Here is a 16,465-nt window from a genome sequence, read left to right on the forward strand (position 1 = left end):
GTTCAGCGTTCACATTGGAGATGTGATATTTTTCCCCACTGGAACCCAGCATTACGTTAAGAGTACATGCGATAAGGAATTGCTTCTCGTTCTTGCCTTCAGCACTGGAGACCAGGTGAGAATAAGCCAGTTCAAAAGGGATTGCTGAGTGCCAGAGATGTGCAGAATACTCTGCTAAGCAATGTATCTGCATCATAGGGGGCCCTCAGTATATGTGTGTTGAATAAATGATTGAACTGGCTGAACGAATGTGTGAAGAGAAGAATCAAATAATCTTTTCATTCAGTTATAAAGAGATCCAATACATTACATTCCCTCTTAATTCCCCCAATTCTCAACCAGCTGAGAAAAAAGACCAAAGAGCAGTATATAGAGATCCAGGAAATCATTTCTATTACTAATCAAGCAGGTATTTAGAGAATATGATTAATATCTGTGGGCAAGTGGGTTTCCCAATATCTATCTCCAGAATTGGGCTGGCCTTCCGACATTGAGGTGGGCCCTTGTACTACCTTACATCGTAGAGAAGCAGAGCATGATTTTTGAAGCTTTGCCAGTTCCCAGACAGAGAGGGAGAAGCTGAAGTGAGCATGGCTAGTTTATTCTTCTGGAATTTACTGGGCAGACAGAGGAAAAGAAGAGTCTCTTGTATATGAAAAGAAACTTTAGGAGACGTGAAGTAACACTGAGTATGATTGAGCAGTGAGTGCTACCAAGAAGGAGTAGCATTCCTTCCCATCATTCTTTGTTTTAAGCAAATCTGATATATCATGATCTGCAGTATAAAACATACATTAAGAGGAATTGTTTATTGTATTACATAGTTGTTTGCTTTTAAAAATTCACCCCAGTGTTCCTTAATTAGATGAATAATGTGTTTGAAAAACAAGAATAAATAGTGGAATTTAGATTTTTGAACAGTCCTTAGGACTAGGTTCCCTGCTGAGACTGGGTGAGAATTATAAGAGTCTGGGTATTCCTGGGGCAAATCTAGGAACAGACAGACAGTCCTCTTGGCCATGGTTCTTCCTACATGGAGACCCAACAAGATCTCCGGGGGAGAGCACAGCATGAATTCAGCAGTATCATCTACAGAACCTACGCCATCCTGCTCAGTGATGCTTATTTCCCATGATGACACTTTCCTTCTTTGAGGGACACTGGAAAATTCCAGCATCTGCTTCTCTGGGTCTCTAAACCTTCCTGGGGTTGCCTGGGATGAGGTTTGTGAAGAGCTCTGTGAGGAGGAGATGCAATGGAAAGCTAGCTGTAGACTCTCGGGGGGAAGAGGATTCCAGTGTCCCCTGCTTTTGGTGTGGGGCTCACCACTACTGCCACCCCCTTGGTCATCATTCTCTGCAGCTGTTATAAGAACAAATCATGAAGCAAAATGAAATCCAGTCAAATATAAATAGGAAAAGAAGGGAAAAACTCATTAAAACAGCAAGTTAGAGTTAAAAAAATTAAGATCAAGAAAAGGGAATTTTAAAAATTAAAGACTAATGTGATGTGAAAGGCTAATACCAACAAATTAAAACTTAAAAATATGAAAGAAGGATAAAAATAACAATTGAAAATTATTAAATACAAGTCAAGAATTAAAGAATATAAATCTTTTGAAAAGAGAATAGAAGTAGAGGGTTTCTTTTTTCTTTTTTTTTTTAATGAAAACAAGCAATTTAAGGGAGTGATCCACAGCAGGGAAGGAAAAATGAATCAGAATTTGGGGTAGAAGGAATTTTTTTACATCTACCCCCACCGCCAGGAATGTCTGATATGCATCTTGAGGGAGCATAACCCCAACTAACCCATTAGAAGGGGTATTAGGGGTGTTTCTAATGGGGATTTATTTTGCATAGGGGTATGAAGGGAAAGAGGAAGGAGGAAGAATAAGAGAGAGGCTGAGAGACAGAAACCCATGCCTAGAAAGAAACACAGAATGAGACATAGGGACACAGAGAGAGACATACATGCCCAGAGACACACAGAGATAGAGACATACAGAGAGAGAGAGAGACAGACAGAGATCTACAAAGAGAATGACACAAACACAGAGAAAAAGAGAGAAACAACACAGATACACAAATAGAAGGAGACATACAGACATAGACACAGAGAGGAACAGAGACCCATAAAGAGACAGAGACACAGAAGGAGAGACACACAGATACACACATACCCAGACACAGACAGACCTATACACATGAGGGGCAGGGAAAGGCAGACATACCTAGAGACACACACACAAAGAGTTAGGAGAGAGATTCAGAGACAGATAAGCTCAGAGACACACACAGACACAGAGAGAGACAGAAACACAGTGAGAGACACAGAGAGACCCACATACATGCAGAAATTGAGAGGCTGGCTGAGAAAGAGAGGTAGTGTCAAGGGGGAGGGGTGCGGAAAGCACAGTAAGATCGTGATAGAGAGAGGGCACAAAGGACAGACAGAGTCAGAGCCAGCCAACTGGACAGCCAGGCCAGTTAGGCAGAGATGAACTACTGTCTCTGCCTGTGCAGGAGGAGGACTACTTACCTGGCAGCCAGGTAGCCTCCATCAGGTGCCTGTGGGCATGGAGCTCTGAGGGGCCCTTTTGCCACTAGTCCCTGCTTACAAGTAGACAAAAGGTCCTGCTCCCTCTTTAAAGAGAACTACCTCCCAGTGGGATGGAGGTCCCTTCTAAAGAAAGCTTCAGGGCTTCCCTGGTGGCGCAGTGGTTGCAGGTCCGCCTGCCGATGCAGGGGACATGGGTTCGTGCCCCGGTCCGGGAAGATCCCACAGGCTGTGGAGCGGCTGGGCCCGTGAGCCATGGCCGCTGAGCCTGCGCGTCCGGAGCCTGTGCTCCGCAACGGGAGAGGCCACAACAGTGAGAGGCCCGCGTACCACAAAAAAATTAAAAAAAAATAAAGAAAGCTTCAGATGCCTCAGCATCTCTAGCTATCAGTCAGACTTTCCTTATTCCCAGAGTCGAAATGGTGAGCTCCCCATGGCAAGAGAAGACAAGTGTACAAGGGGACCGTTCACAGGATTTCATAGCTCCTAATGTTACACAGCTATACCTACAGTCTTGAAAATGCCTTGATGGCTGTAAGATCTTTGTAGGAACCTGAGTAATTTGGTGCTGATACATCTTCTTTTTGTTTCCACTGTCAGTTGCAAACCCTTGACATGGACGATTATCTCCAGGCCACAGCAGACCACATCCTGGCCCAGCTTTTCTTCAAGCAAAGTGAGTTTAAGAAGATCCCCAAATTCAAGGAGGGCCAGGCAATCAACCTGCCTTAGATTTGCTGCTGAGTTCATATCTATTCTTTGCTCTTCATATGTTATTCTTGCTGTTTTTAAAGAAGGTCCACTTGGCTAATGAGCTTGGAGCTCTTTACAGAGTGATATTGGGAAAGCAGGTGTGAAGCAGCCCTGTGGGCTTATTTAGCTGATAAGATCATAGTCAATTCATGCTAAGAGAACATTTCAGTGTATTCTGTGCAGATTATCTATGGAGGGGATCTGATAAATTAAATTAATATATTTTTGTATGGATTTTAGTCACGTGTATATATTTGTTTATTTTCCTTTTGTTACTTCAAATTTATTACTCCAGAGGAAAATCCGTTTTTTTTGCACATCACTGAAACTTAGTGCCGTGCTTGTATTTTGGTTATATTCATCACTGTGGAAGGATGTACAACATACATCAGCTTATGTATGTTGTACATACGGAGGCACTGGAACCCGGGTACATCTAACTTTGTCTGGAGAGTTTAGTATAGAACCTTAGGTTAGCCATTCTCAACCCTTCTGTTGACATGAAGATACTTTTTATAAAGCCCAAAATTTCAAGGACTCAGTCATACGAGTAGTTGAATATTTATTGTATATTAGCTGAGAAAATACTTAATGACAAGCTAATTATGAATTCAATACTTTCTTTGAGTGTATTTGGATTTTATTAATCACATCATGGACTATTTACATTTGAGGAGTAGTCATCCCTATGGTTGAGAAGCATGTGTTTTATTTAGTCTATTGGCTGGGTGTGTATATGAATTTGAGGACTACTTGTCATCACTTGAAAACTGGTAGAGGCTAGTGGTCTCTAAGTTGGGGGTCATTGTCTTAAGTAGAAAAGAATTTGTTCAGATCTAATCTGTGCTTGATTTTTGTTTACAATTTATTTTAATAGGTATTTGGTACCCCTGCATTTTGCTTGGGTATCACCATCAGTTCTGGGCTACCCTATATAAAACCCAGTCAGTACAGACACTTTTTAATGCCTTGAACCGCCACCCTCTTTCAATTATATTTCCCTGACACATAATGGAATTTTTAGATATCTTAGGATGTTTGCTCTTAACCTAAAAATAAATCTGTATGTATTTCTCTCTCTCTCTGTCTCTCTCTCTCTTCTAGATAACTAGCTCTATTGACTATATAGAAGACAATGAGAATTAGGAATGACTCACTTTTGGTGTGGGGAAGTAGCCATCTACATAACGTACATAATCAGGTCATAAAAGGCCTGTCATTCCTTGAAACCACCTTACTGTGTATTTACCTTATTGCCATTTTCCAGGAGAGCCAGCTGAGATCAGAGCTTGGTAGCAAAAGGAATTTTGTGGTGGTGGTATAGTTCTGAAGAGACCTTGTAGGGAATGCGTCCCCATCCAGGAGGAAGAACATGATGCAGGGAATGGCACAGGACAATAGGTATATGAAAGGTGGATGTCCAGATAGAGGGGAATTGGTCATAAAAGGAAATGGCAATGTGTGTCAACATATTTTGTTTGCAAATTTTGTTTTACTTTGGAAATTTTTTAATATACTATGAACTGGTTCATAATCCCTTTTCTTGTATCAGGAAGTGTTATATTAGATTAGTATGTGGTCATTTAATAAAGATTTTGTGTATCTTTGCATATTATCTTCTCATTTAATTTTAAATGAAACCTGTTTTTATGGTTTTATGAATTTGAAGCATTACTGGATTCCCTCTATGCATCCTTGAAATATGATATATCATCATCTAAAGAAAATATGTTACAGTGTTGGAACTTTCTGGGTTTCCTGATAATAATATACTGGAAGCCTGACTTAGGTTTCCAGACTACTATGTATTTAAAAAAGAGAAAATGTTAAAAATAATCTAATGAAGACATGTCAATTGGAATATTGTTGGTATGTTATTTTATGGGTTTTTTTTTTTTTTTGGCTGCACCACTTGGCTTGTGGAATCTTATTACTTCCCTGACCAGGAATTGAACCCAGGGTCACGGCAGTGAAAGCACCAAGTCCTAACCACTGGACCACCAGGGAATTCCCCAGGACGGGGACTAGATAGATATGTTCTTAATTTTCACTTGGTTGCTCTAATCTCAGTCTTTTTCCCTCCTTGGAAAGGTGATTTCTAGTTTTCATACCATTTTATTCTTTAGTGTAACTTCATCCATTAATACTCAAGTGCTTTTAGGCTGTTTGGTATTTCTACTTTATTTATTACCAAATCAATAGATTGAAGAGTGAATTGCTCAATCAGACATTATTTGTCATCATTCAGGCAAAACCCAGACATTTAACTGAAAACCTCCTTTAAAACTGAACCTACCTTAACCACTTTATACGCACATTTAATTCATTTGAAATGGTATGAATTGTACATAAAAAGTTCTTAAATGTCAAAAAAAATCTTTAGAACTTTTTAACAGCAGCTTTGAATAACTGAATGGAATGAATGAATTAGACTAGAGGAACTACAAGGTTAGGTAAACACCACTGAATGTTCCTTATTGCTTCTAAATAGTGCAAGGTAGTATAAAAAGTTTCCTTGCTCATATTCTCATCCTTTCCTATGAAGAGTAATCAGGCTGCTTTTTATTGTCCAACCAATTTAGGAAAAGGAAAATGGTCACTTTTACTATGTAACTCGATTCCTAATGACCGTAATTTATCAACGGTTGAAAGTGATTTTCAGCTGTATAGCATTATTACTTTATTTTTTTTAACATCTTTATTGGAGTATAATTGCTTTACAGTGCTATGTTAGTTTCTGCTGTATAACAAAGTGAATCAGCTATATGCATACGTATATCCCCATATCCCCTCCCTCTCATGTCTCCCTCCCGCCCTCCCTATCCCACCCCTCTAGGTGGTCACAAAGCACCGAGCTGATCTCCCTGTGCCATGCAACTGCTTCCCACTGGCTACCTATTTTATATTTGGTAGTGTACATATGTCCATGTTACTCTCTCACTTCGTCCCAGCTTACCCTTCCTCCTCCCCGTGTCCTCAAGTGCATTCTCTACGTCTGTGTCTTTTTTCCTGTCCTGCCCTTAGTTTCATCAGAACCTTTTTTTTTCTTTTAGATTCCATATATATGTGTTAGCATACAGTATCTGTTTTCCTCTTTCTGACTTAACTTCACTCTGTATGACAGACTCTAGGTCCATCCACCTCACTACAAATAACTCAGTTTCGTTTCTTTTTATGGCTAACATTCCATTGTATATATGTGCCACATCTTCTTTGTCCATTCATCTGTGATGGACACTTAGGTTGCTTCCATGTCGTGGCTATTGTAAATAGTGCTGCAGTGAACATCGTGGTACATGACTCTTTTCGAATGATGGTTTTCTCAGGGTATACGCCCAGTAGTGGGATTGCTGGGTCGTATGGTAGTTCTATTTTTAGTTTTTTAAGGAACCTCCATACTGTTCTCCATAGCTCAATTCCTAATGACCATAATTTATCAATGGTTGAAAGTGATTTTCAACTGTATAGTATTATTAATTTAAAAAAAACGAAGAAAAGAAAGAAAGAAAGAAAGAAAAGGCCACGGTGATTTTATGTTATAATTAGAAGTTACAAGTGGTGTTTCTTCATGCTCTGCACTCACCATAGCTTCGTGAAACTCATATGTTCACTTTGGAACACTGTTCCTTTGACCAGAATAGTAAGATGCTGGAGAGTCCAGAAAAGAATAGCAATGCTAAAGAGATGAAAAACTGTGTTTTATTCACTGAACTTAAATTGGAACTGTTTGGAAAAAAGAAAGGATGACGTAGAACGATGAGGTTGTACAGCTGGTAGAGGCCACGTATCATGTGGTCTCAATGCTTTAACTTGCAGAAATACAAAGTGAGACCTGAGAAGGGTAAGCAAGCTACCCAGATTGCAAGTGAGGTATTTGAGACCAAAGTCCAGATCTCCTGCGGTGCTTCCCACCTCCCGTGTAGAGTTATGTGATTACTGTCTTCACGTATATAAACGAGTCCTCCACCTGAAGCAGAACTCTACACAAGAAAATGTACCATCTTCAAATGGGAGAGGCGGCTTCTGTTCACCCACACATCAGCAGCCCCAGCGCCAGCGCTGCTTCTCCTTTTCTGAGCCTCCCACGTGCCAGATGCCCAGCCCCAGCTGCTTCTGTAAAGAGGTGATCAGAGCCTCCTGACATCACAGGTCACTGTTCCTATCTAGCCAAGTATTCTCTGCTTACGTTTTCATTTTAAATTTTTATTAACAATTTTTTACACTGACAAGATGTACCTAACATAAAATTCACCACTTTAAGTGTACAATTCAGTGGTATTAAGGATATTCACATTGTTATGCAGCCATCACCACTGTCCATTTCCAGAACTTTTTCGTCATTCCAAACAGAAACACAATACCTATTAAACAATAACTCCCCAGTCCCCTCTCCCCCCAGCTCCTGGTAACCTTTATTTTCTATGAGTTTGTCTCTTCTAGGTACCTCATATAAGTGGTATCATACACTATTACTCCATGCTTATTTTTATGAGTTTTTACTCATTTTCAAAAATTATGCCTTTACTGTGTGCTCATTATTGTACTAGGATACAGAAGAGACATAAAAAAGATGTGACCTCAAAAAATTTATAATTTAAATGTTTCTTATTCAGTTCTATATTTCTCTTCCCTCCCCACCCCTGTATTAACCCAGCCCTTATCATGAGTATTCAAAAGAATATTTGTTCATTCAGACTATATTAAGGAGTACATAGTAGCAAGATGAAAAGAGTTAAAGAGGTGAGTATACATTGTGTGTTCATATTTCCAGAGAAGGCAACACTCAGCCCCTTTGGTGGTTCCCATTCCAACTGTCCTAACAGTTCTTGGTCCTCAGATTTTTCATAACTTTCATAAAATCGCTTTCCCCTACTTTTATTGAGGACAGGACCTCATTCTAGCGCCTGAAGTTTAAACATCCACGCAAGAGTGAGTTCTAGGGGTTTTTTGTTTTTTTGTTTTTAAACATTAACAAGAAACCCAGTGGCCTCAGCAGGTGTTGTTTACATCTCTTCTCTTGGTTCAGGAATGCGCAGCTTCATTCTACTGGCAGTAAATCTATTGTTTTAGTATCTTAGCCTGTTGAATTCAGATTCTTCCTTGATTCAGAGTGTGGAGTAGCTCTTGCTGAAAGGGAGCAAGCTTTGATGTGCAGGCTAAATGGATACTGTACCAGGTGGGCCCGTTGTAGTGTGTGGGGGCCTGGACTCATGGAATGTCAGCCGAGGCATTAGCACACATCCCAAAAGCCTACTTTGGATGTAGGGTCTATGAAGATATTTAAGAAATTTAAAATCATCACCTAGAAAACAATTTGCAAAGGAAAGCGTAGCACCTTTCTTTTTTTTTTTTTTTTTTTTTTGGTCTTTTCAGGAAATTGCACAATTAAGAGGCAGAGTTTTTAATTTGTTTTTGTTTGGTGTTAAGCATGCAGTATGCTGTAGCTGTTAGTGTCAAGAATAAATTAAATAAAAAATAGAACAATTACTAGTAAAGTTGGTCTCAAGTGATTCACGCAGAGCCTTTAAATGTCTCCTGTACCTTGATAACTTTTCCTCCAGAATCAGCACTGCTCAGATGATTATTGTCCTGGGAGACAACTTTGTCTCTCTTAGTAAGGAGTTATAGATAGCAGAACCAAGAAGAAGAAACTTCTGTCAACCAGGATGGATTGTCCTTCCAAATGTACTTTCTCTAATGTTGTAAAGTAAACCATTGGAGATGGGTTTACAAGTTTATAGTTCTGAGCTCCTCCCTGGCCTAGGTATGGGAAGGCGTTCTTAAATACACAGCTACAGAACAGAGAGAAGCAGGAACACATACAAGATAAGGGAAACCTATGATTAATTGTTGTTTTAAAATGTCATGACTTAGGGCTGGAGTAGAACTCTTGAATTTCCTTCCCATGAGATATCTTCAATTTTCTCTTAAAATATTTGCTTTGGGATGGGATTCTTTTCTAACCAGACACAATCTACTTCTGCCCATGTTTTTAGCTACCACCCCTTAGGTTTTTAACTTTTAGCTCCTCACTTAAATATAGCCTACATGGAGAAAAGTGTCCAATCACAGATGTACAGCTTGGTGATTTCTGCAGACAGAACATGCACATGCAACCAGCACTTTGGTCAAGAAACACTACATTGGGCTTCCCTGGTGGCGCAGTGGTTGAGAGTCCTCCTGCCGATGCAGGGAACACGGGTTCGTGCCCCGGTCCGGGAAGATCCCACATGCCACGGAGCAGCTGGGCCCATGAGCCACGGCCGCTGAGCCTGCGCGTCCAGGACCTGTGCTCCGCAACGGGAGAGACCACGACAATGAGAGGCCCGCATACCGCAAAACAAACAAAACAAAACAAAAACAAAAACAAAAAAAAGAAACACTACATTGCCTGCAAGTCCTCTTGTGGGTCCAGCTTCCATCACCACCGCCAATATGATAAACTTACTTGTGCCTGTTTTTGAACTTCATGTAAGTGGAATCATACTCTCTGTGTTTTTTGGTACCTGATTTATTTTCCCCAACATTATATTTTTGAAACTCACTCATGTTGCTGCTCCTTCTCTTAACTTCTATGCTTCTTTTTTTTCTTTCTCTTCAGATAAACACTTAGCTTTTATGTGTCACCTCCTTGATGCAGTGTTGCCAGCCATGGCATGTGTATAAGTAGAGTGACTCCAAGTCAGGTCCTCCTGGTGGCCTTGATGGCTGGGGCCGTCCCTGCTCTTTCTCCTCTGCATGGTTACCTGGGAAGAACTGAGAGCTAAGAAGAGACAGGAGAAAATGACAAGCTCAGCACTCTCTGCATGAAGCTTCTTTTCCTTTAACACTCTTCCTCACTCCAACCCCTTCCACCCCAGTCCCTCAGGTGGGAGGAATGTCGATGCTGGCTACACCAGCCAGGTTCAACTCCATGGAGACACTTTCCCGAACAGGAGTCATTTTCCTCTAATTAGGGAAGGAGGAGTAGAGGAAAGTGATCTAGGAACATATTACCAGCTTTCATAAAGGGGTGATTTGTTTGGCCGGTAATTTGTTCATGATTTTTTCCTTCCTCTCCTGGTGTGCTTGCCCATGAGAAATGAGCTAATGCTTTATAAAACACAAAAATAAATTTAGCAACCTCTTTTTTAAGAGAGAGAGAGATTTAAACTTCACAAGCATATAGCATAGATGAAACAACCCATTCAAGTTTGAGCAATTGATTTTATAAAGATGTTTTGCCCAGATCTCTTTGCAGTATGAAATTTATAATAGCAGCTCTGTAATTTTGTAGGTCATCTTTTTACTAAGTACTTGTCAATTCATTCATTTTCATACACTGTGCAGAAGTAAAGCCAATAGCTGTCTGAATGTGTCAACTTCAAACACTAGTGCGTTATCAAGAAAATCAATACGATGTTTCAACACTCTTCCAACTTATTCTTCTGACCTCAAAGGCAGAGAACATTCACTGGAATGAAGTCAACTTAGATTCTTAGGTCACAGCCAAAGTGGTTATATTGATAAAACGAAGACAAGGGAATTGTGCATTTCTTTTCTGATGTTTCTTTACATATTTATGATCAGCGTTTGCAGCACTGGGAAAAATGTAGGAGGAAGTGGGAGGAACCGGTGTAATGGTTGCTGTGGTTTTAGATGCTAAGGGAGTTACAGACCCTCCTGTAACTCTGCAGTGGCTGCAGGAAGCGGTGTCAGGGTGGTGGAATATGGTACAGGGGATGGTGAATCCTTTTGGCAGGTCCCTTCTTATAGTCCTTGACACTGGCTGCCTATGTGGGGAAGTCGACTAGAGACAACAGCTCATTTGGAGACGCCCCCTCCGTACTCCTCTGTTTGGGGCATGAGAACCATTTCGATTTGCAAAATGAAATGTTGAGAATTCTGTATATGTAGGCACTTGAAATTACCTAGACCCCAAAAATGTGAAGGTCAAATAGAATAGGAGACTCACCTTTTGAAGCCTCAGTACAAAATATGCATGGAAAATTTGAATTTATTTTGTATTAAGTATTTTGGGACAGTTGCTGCTAAGGGCAGTGTGATCTGAATGATGAACCAGATGTAGGGCTGAGGCTCCAACCATCAGTCATGCATTCACAATAGGCATGTAAGAAATTAACACGAACTTGAATTAGTATTTGAAGCCTTTCCTCAAAGTACCTTTGTTTAAAGGAGAGAAGAACCCCATCCATTAAGTGTCACAGGCCAGATTACTCTGTCACCTGCTATGGCATCTCCATAACTGTCTGGAATGCCACATAGCTTGTTACTTTGTTTTAGAGAATTCCTACCTGTGGTAACCATATTTCCTTTGTCAAAGGCCCCCACGTGCTGCTGTATTCTCTGCCTTCCTGATACTCACCATTGCTTGACTTCACCCTACCGCCATATACACGAAGGCTGTAAAGAGAAAAAGAGACCTTCAGAGCTGGGAAGGGACCAGCTAGTCCAGTAATTCCAAGCTGTGCTCCTACAGTGCCCTAAGCAGCCTGCACAGAGTTGGGACTTAGAGCTGAGGAGAGCCAAACTAGGGGTGCTCAATGCTCGTACCAGCCTTCACCCTGCCCTGCTTCAAACAAAACAGAAAAAGATTCGTAACACAGTTACATAGTCCATTCGCTTTCCTTTCCAGGTAAGGAAATTGGAATCTGAAGAGCTGACTTCCTAGATACAAAGCATATCAGTGTGGCAGTGAAAAAACTGCTCGAGAAATGGAGGATTTCTGGGAACTGCAAGTCCAGCCCTCACATGTGAAGGAGGGAGTTAAAGGGCAACGTAAACCTTCTGAGACTGAACCGGGAAGAAATAGAAAATATGAACAGACCAATCACAAGCACTGAAATTGAAACTGTGATTAAAAATCTTCCAACAAACAAAAGCCCAGGACCAGATGGCTTCACAGGTGAATTCTATCAAACATTTAGAGAAGAGCTAACACCTACCCTTCTCAAACTCTTCCAAAATATACCTGAGGGAGGAACACTACCAAACTCATTCTACAAGGCCACCATCACCCTGATACCAAAACCAGACAAAGATGTCACAAAGAAAGAAAACTACAGGCCAATATCACTGATGAACATAGATGCAAAAATCCTCAACAAAATACTAGCAAACAGAATCCAACAACACGTTAAAGGGATCATACACCATGATCAAGTGGGGTTTATCCCAGGGATGCAAGGATTCTTCAATATATGCAAATCAATCAATGTGATACATCATTTTAACAAATTGAAGGAGAAAAACTATATGATCATCTCAATAGATGCAGAGAAAGCTTTCTACAAAATTCAACACCCATTTATGATAAAAACCCTCCAGAAAGTAGGCATAGAGGGAACTTACCTCAACAAAATAAAGGCCATAGATGACAAACCCACAGCCAACATCATTCTCAATGGTGAAAAACTGAAACCATTTCCACTAAGATCAGGAAGAAGACAAGGTTGCCCACTCTCACCACTATTATTCAACATAGTTTTGGAAGCTTTAGCCACAGCAATCAGAGAAGAAAAAGAAATAAAAGGAATCCAAATCGGAAAAGAAGAAGTAAAGCTGTCATTGTTTGCAGATGACATGATACTATACATAGAGAATCCTAAAGATGCTGCCAGAAAACTGCTAGAACTAATCAATGCATTTGGAAAAGTTGCAGGATACAAAATTAATGCACAGAAATCTCTTGCATTCCTATACATTAATAATGAAAAATCTGAAAGTGAAATTAAGAAAACACTCCCATTTACCACTGCAACAAAAAGAATAAAATATCTAGGAATAAATCTACCTAAGGAGACAAAAGACCTGTATACAGAAAATTATAAGACACTGATGAAAGAAATTAAAGATGATACAAATAGATGGAGAGATATACCATGTTCTTGGATTGGAAGAATCAACATTGTGAAAATGACTCTACTACCCAAAGCAATCTACAGATTCAATGCCATCCCTATCAAACTACCAATGGCATTTTTCACAGAACTAGAACAAAAAATTTCACAATATGTATGGAAACAGAAAAGACCCCAAATAGCCAAAGCAATCTTGAGAAAGAAAAACAGAGCTGGAGGAATCAGGCTCCCTGACTTCCGACTCTACTACAAAGCTACAGTAATCAAGACAGTATGGTACTGGCACAAAAACAGAAATATAGATCAATGGAACAGGATAGAAAGCCCAGAGATAAACCCACGACATATGGTCACCTTTTCTTTGATACAGGAGGCAAGAATATACAGTGGAGAAAAGACAGCCTCTTCAATAAGTGATGCTGGGAGAACTGGACTGCTACATGTAAAAGAATGAAATTAGAACACTCCCTAACACCATACACAAAAATAAACTCAAAATGGATTAAAGACCTAAATGTAACACCAGACACTACCAAACTCTTAGAGGAACACATAGGCAGAACACTCTATGACATAAATGACAGCATGATCCTTTGTGACCCACCTCCTAGAGAAATGGAAATAAAAACAAAAATAAACAAATGGGACCTAATGAAACTTAAAAGCTTTTGCACAGTAAAGGAAACCATAAACAAGATGAAAAGACAACCCTCAGAATGGGAGAAAATATTTGCAAATGAAGCAACTGACAAAGGATTAATCTCCAAAATTTACAAGCAGCTCATGCAGCTCAATATCAAAAGAACAAACAACCCAATCCAAAAATGGGCAGAAGATCTAAATAGACATTTCTCCAAAGAAGATATACAGATTGCCAACAAGCACATGAAAGAATGCTCAACATCATTAATCATTAGAGAAATGCAAATCAAAACTACCATGAGATAACTTCTCACGCCGGTCCGAATGGCCATCATCAAAAAATCTACAAACAATGAATGCTGGAGAGGGTGTGGAGAAAAGGGAACCCTCTTGCACTGTTGGTGGGAATGTAAATTGATACAGCCACTATGGAGAACAGTATGGAGCTTCCTTAAAAAACTAAAATTAGAAGTACCATATGACCCAGCAATTCCACTAGTGGGCATATACCCTGAGAAAACCATAATTCAAAAAGAGTCATGTACCACGATGTTCACTGCAGGTCTATTTACAATAGCCAGGACATGGAAGCAACCTAAGTGTCCATCAACAGATGAATGGATAAAGAAGATGTGGCACATATATACAATGGAATATCACTCAGCCATAAAAAGAAACGAAATTGAGTTATTTGTAGTGAGGTGGATGGACCTAGAGTCTGTCATACAGAGTGAAGTAAGTCAGAAAGAGAAAAACAAATACCGTATGCTAGCACATATATATGGAATCTAAAAGAAAAAGAAAAAAAAATGTCATGAAGACCCTAAGGGCAGGACAGGAATAAAGACGCAGACATAGAGAATGGACTTGAGGATACGGGGAGGGGGAAGGGTAAGCTGGTACAGTGAGAGAGTGGCATGGACATATATACACTACCACGTGTAAAATAGATGGCTAGTGGGAAGCAGCCGCATAGCACAGGGAGATCAGCTCGTTGCTTTGTGACCCCCTACAGGGGTGGGATAGGGAGACTGGGAGGGAGGGAGACGCAAGAGCGAAGAGATATGGGAACATATGTATATGTATAACTGATTCACTTTGTTATAAAGCAGAAACTAACACACCATTGTAAAGCAATTATACTCCAATAAACATGTTTAAAAAAAAAAGGTCAACCTAACTTTGTAAAGCTTTGGTTTCATTCAGAGATTTTAACTTTTCCAAGGATGTGCTTGCCACCTTCTCTAGATTCTTGGTTTCTGGTACACAGCTTTGGAGAATTGTCCGTGCTGTTTCAGGAAAAAAATTCAATAGCAACTTTCAGCTAGTGCTTCTCGTGCCAATGTGAAGCTAAACACAGGGAACTATGGTGAAGACTGTGGCTTCTAAGGCTTACCTTAGTCCAAACCTCCCTTTCCACACTTTAGAGAAGGCCACGATGAAATGACAAACATGCCTAATCCATGTCCCACAGTTCCTGGGTGGCAGCTTGACTTGCGATGGTGCTTGAGACCCTTATTGTTATTGGTCCCCCGCCTAAATCCATCTCTCCTTTAGACCCTCCCTCTCCAACTCCAGACTATTATCAACTGTCTACTTGAAATTTCCACTTGCTTGTCTAATAAACACCTCAGACTTAACATGACAAAAGGTGAATTTCTGGTCTTCTCCCCAAACCAGCTCCACCCAAGCATTTTTCACCCTGGATGATGGCAACTCTATCCTTCTGATTACTCAGGCCAAGACCCTCAGGGTCATCCTTGCCTCCTCTCTGTCTCACACCCTCCATCCACTGGATCTGACCAGTTCTCACTCCCTCCACTGCTATCACGTCAGGCTGAGCCACTATCATCTCCTCTCCTGTTTTGCTTCAGGAGCTTCTTAACTTGGCTTTCTTTCTGCCTCTGAACCTCACTTTCAGTCTATTCTAACAAAGTGGTCAGAGAGGTCCTTTTTATAAGTAAGTCAGATCATGTCATCCTTTCTTCAGAACACTCCAATGACTCCCCATTTCACTCAGAAATTAAAAGATCTGCCTTCTTTATTCCCCACCCTCTTCCATGTCCCATTGATCCAAGCCACACCCTTCCAAGCCGCCCCAAAGTCCCTCCATGCCCTTCCTCTTCCACGGTCACCCCCTCCATGCCTCACCCCCATAACTTCTCTGGCCTCATCGCTACTACTACTCTTGACCCTCCCCATCACTCCACTCCGGCCACACCAGCCTCTGAGCTGAGCCTCAAACTCCCTTGGTGTGCTTCTGAATTAGGCAATTTGACCGGCGGTCCTCCTCTGCATGGATCACTCTAGCCAGATTTCTAACTCCCTTACAGCTTCAGGGCTTTGCTCCAGTGTCCCTTTCTCAATAATCATCCTAGCTAAATCATCAGGGAAATATAAATAAAAACCACAATGAGATATCACCTCATACCTGTCAGAATGGCTATCATTAAAAAGAACACAAATAACAAATGTTGGTGAGGGTGTGGAGAAAAGGGAACCCTCTACACTGTTAGTGGGAATGTAAATTGGTGCAGCCACTGTGAAAAACACTATGGAGGTTTCTCAAAAAACTAAAAATAGAAGTACCATAAGACCCTGCAATTCCACTCTTGGGGATACATCCAAGAAAAACAAAAACACTAATTCAAAAA

The 16,465-nt window shown here is 40.6% G+C and overlaps 1 protein-coding gene across 6 annotated transcripts in view; it reads left to right on the forward strand.

Annotated features, from left to right (window-relative positions):
* The window catches only part of CUNH18orf54 (chromosome unknown C18orf54 homolog), a 55,171-nt gene extending 43,012 nt beyond the window's left edge, over window positions 1-12,159 (forward strand). Inside the window, exons 14-15 of one of the 6 annotated variants that reach the window (XR_003435256.1) lie at window positions 3,157-3,232; window positions 11,945-12,159. The gene's annotated coding sequence lies outside the window, so the exon portion shown is untranslated. Of the gene's footprint in view, window positions 1-3,156; window positions 5,211-11,944 lie in introns of those variants that run through there. The other 5 variants (XR_003435255.1, XR_003435253.1, XR_003435250.1 and 2 more) reach the window with 5 other exon arrangements.
* The last annotated feature ends 4,306 nt before the right edge of the window (window positions 12,160-16,465 follow it).

This window comes from Aethalodelphis obliquidens, unplaced genomic scaffold, assembly GCF_003676395.1.
Source record: "Aethalodelphis obliquidens isolate GAN/ISIS:26980383/991018 unplaced genomic scaffold, ASM367639v1 scaffold19, whole genome shotgun sequence".
Classification (NCBI taxonomy): domain Eukaryota; kingdom Metazoa; phylum Chordata; class Mammalia; order Artiodactyla; family Delphinidae; genus Aethalodelphis; species Aethalodelphis obliquidens.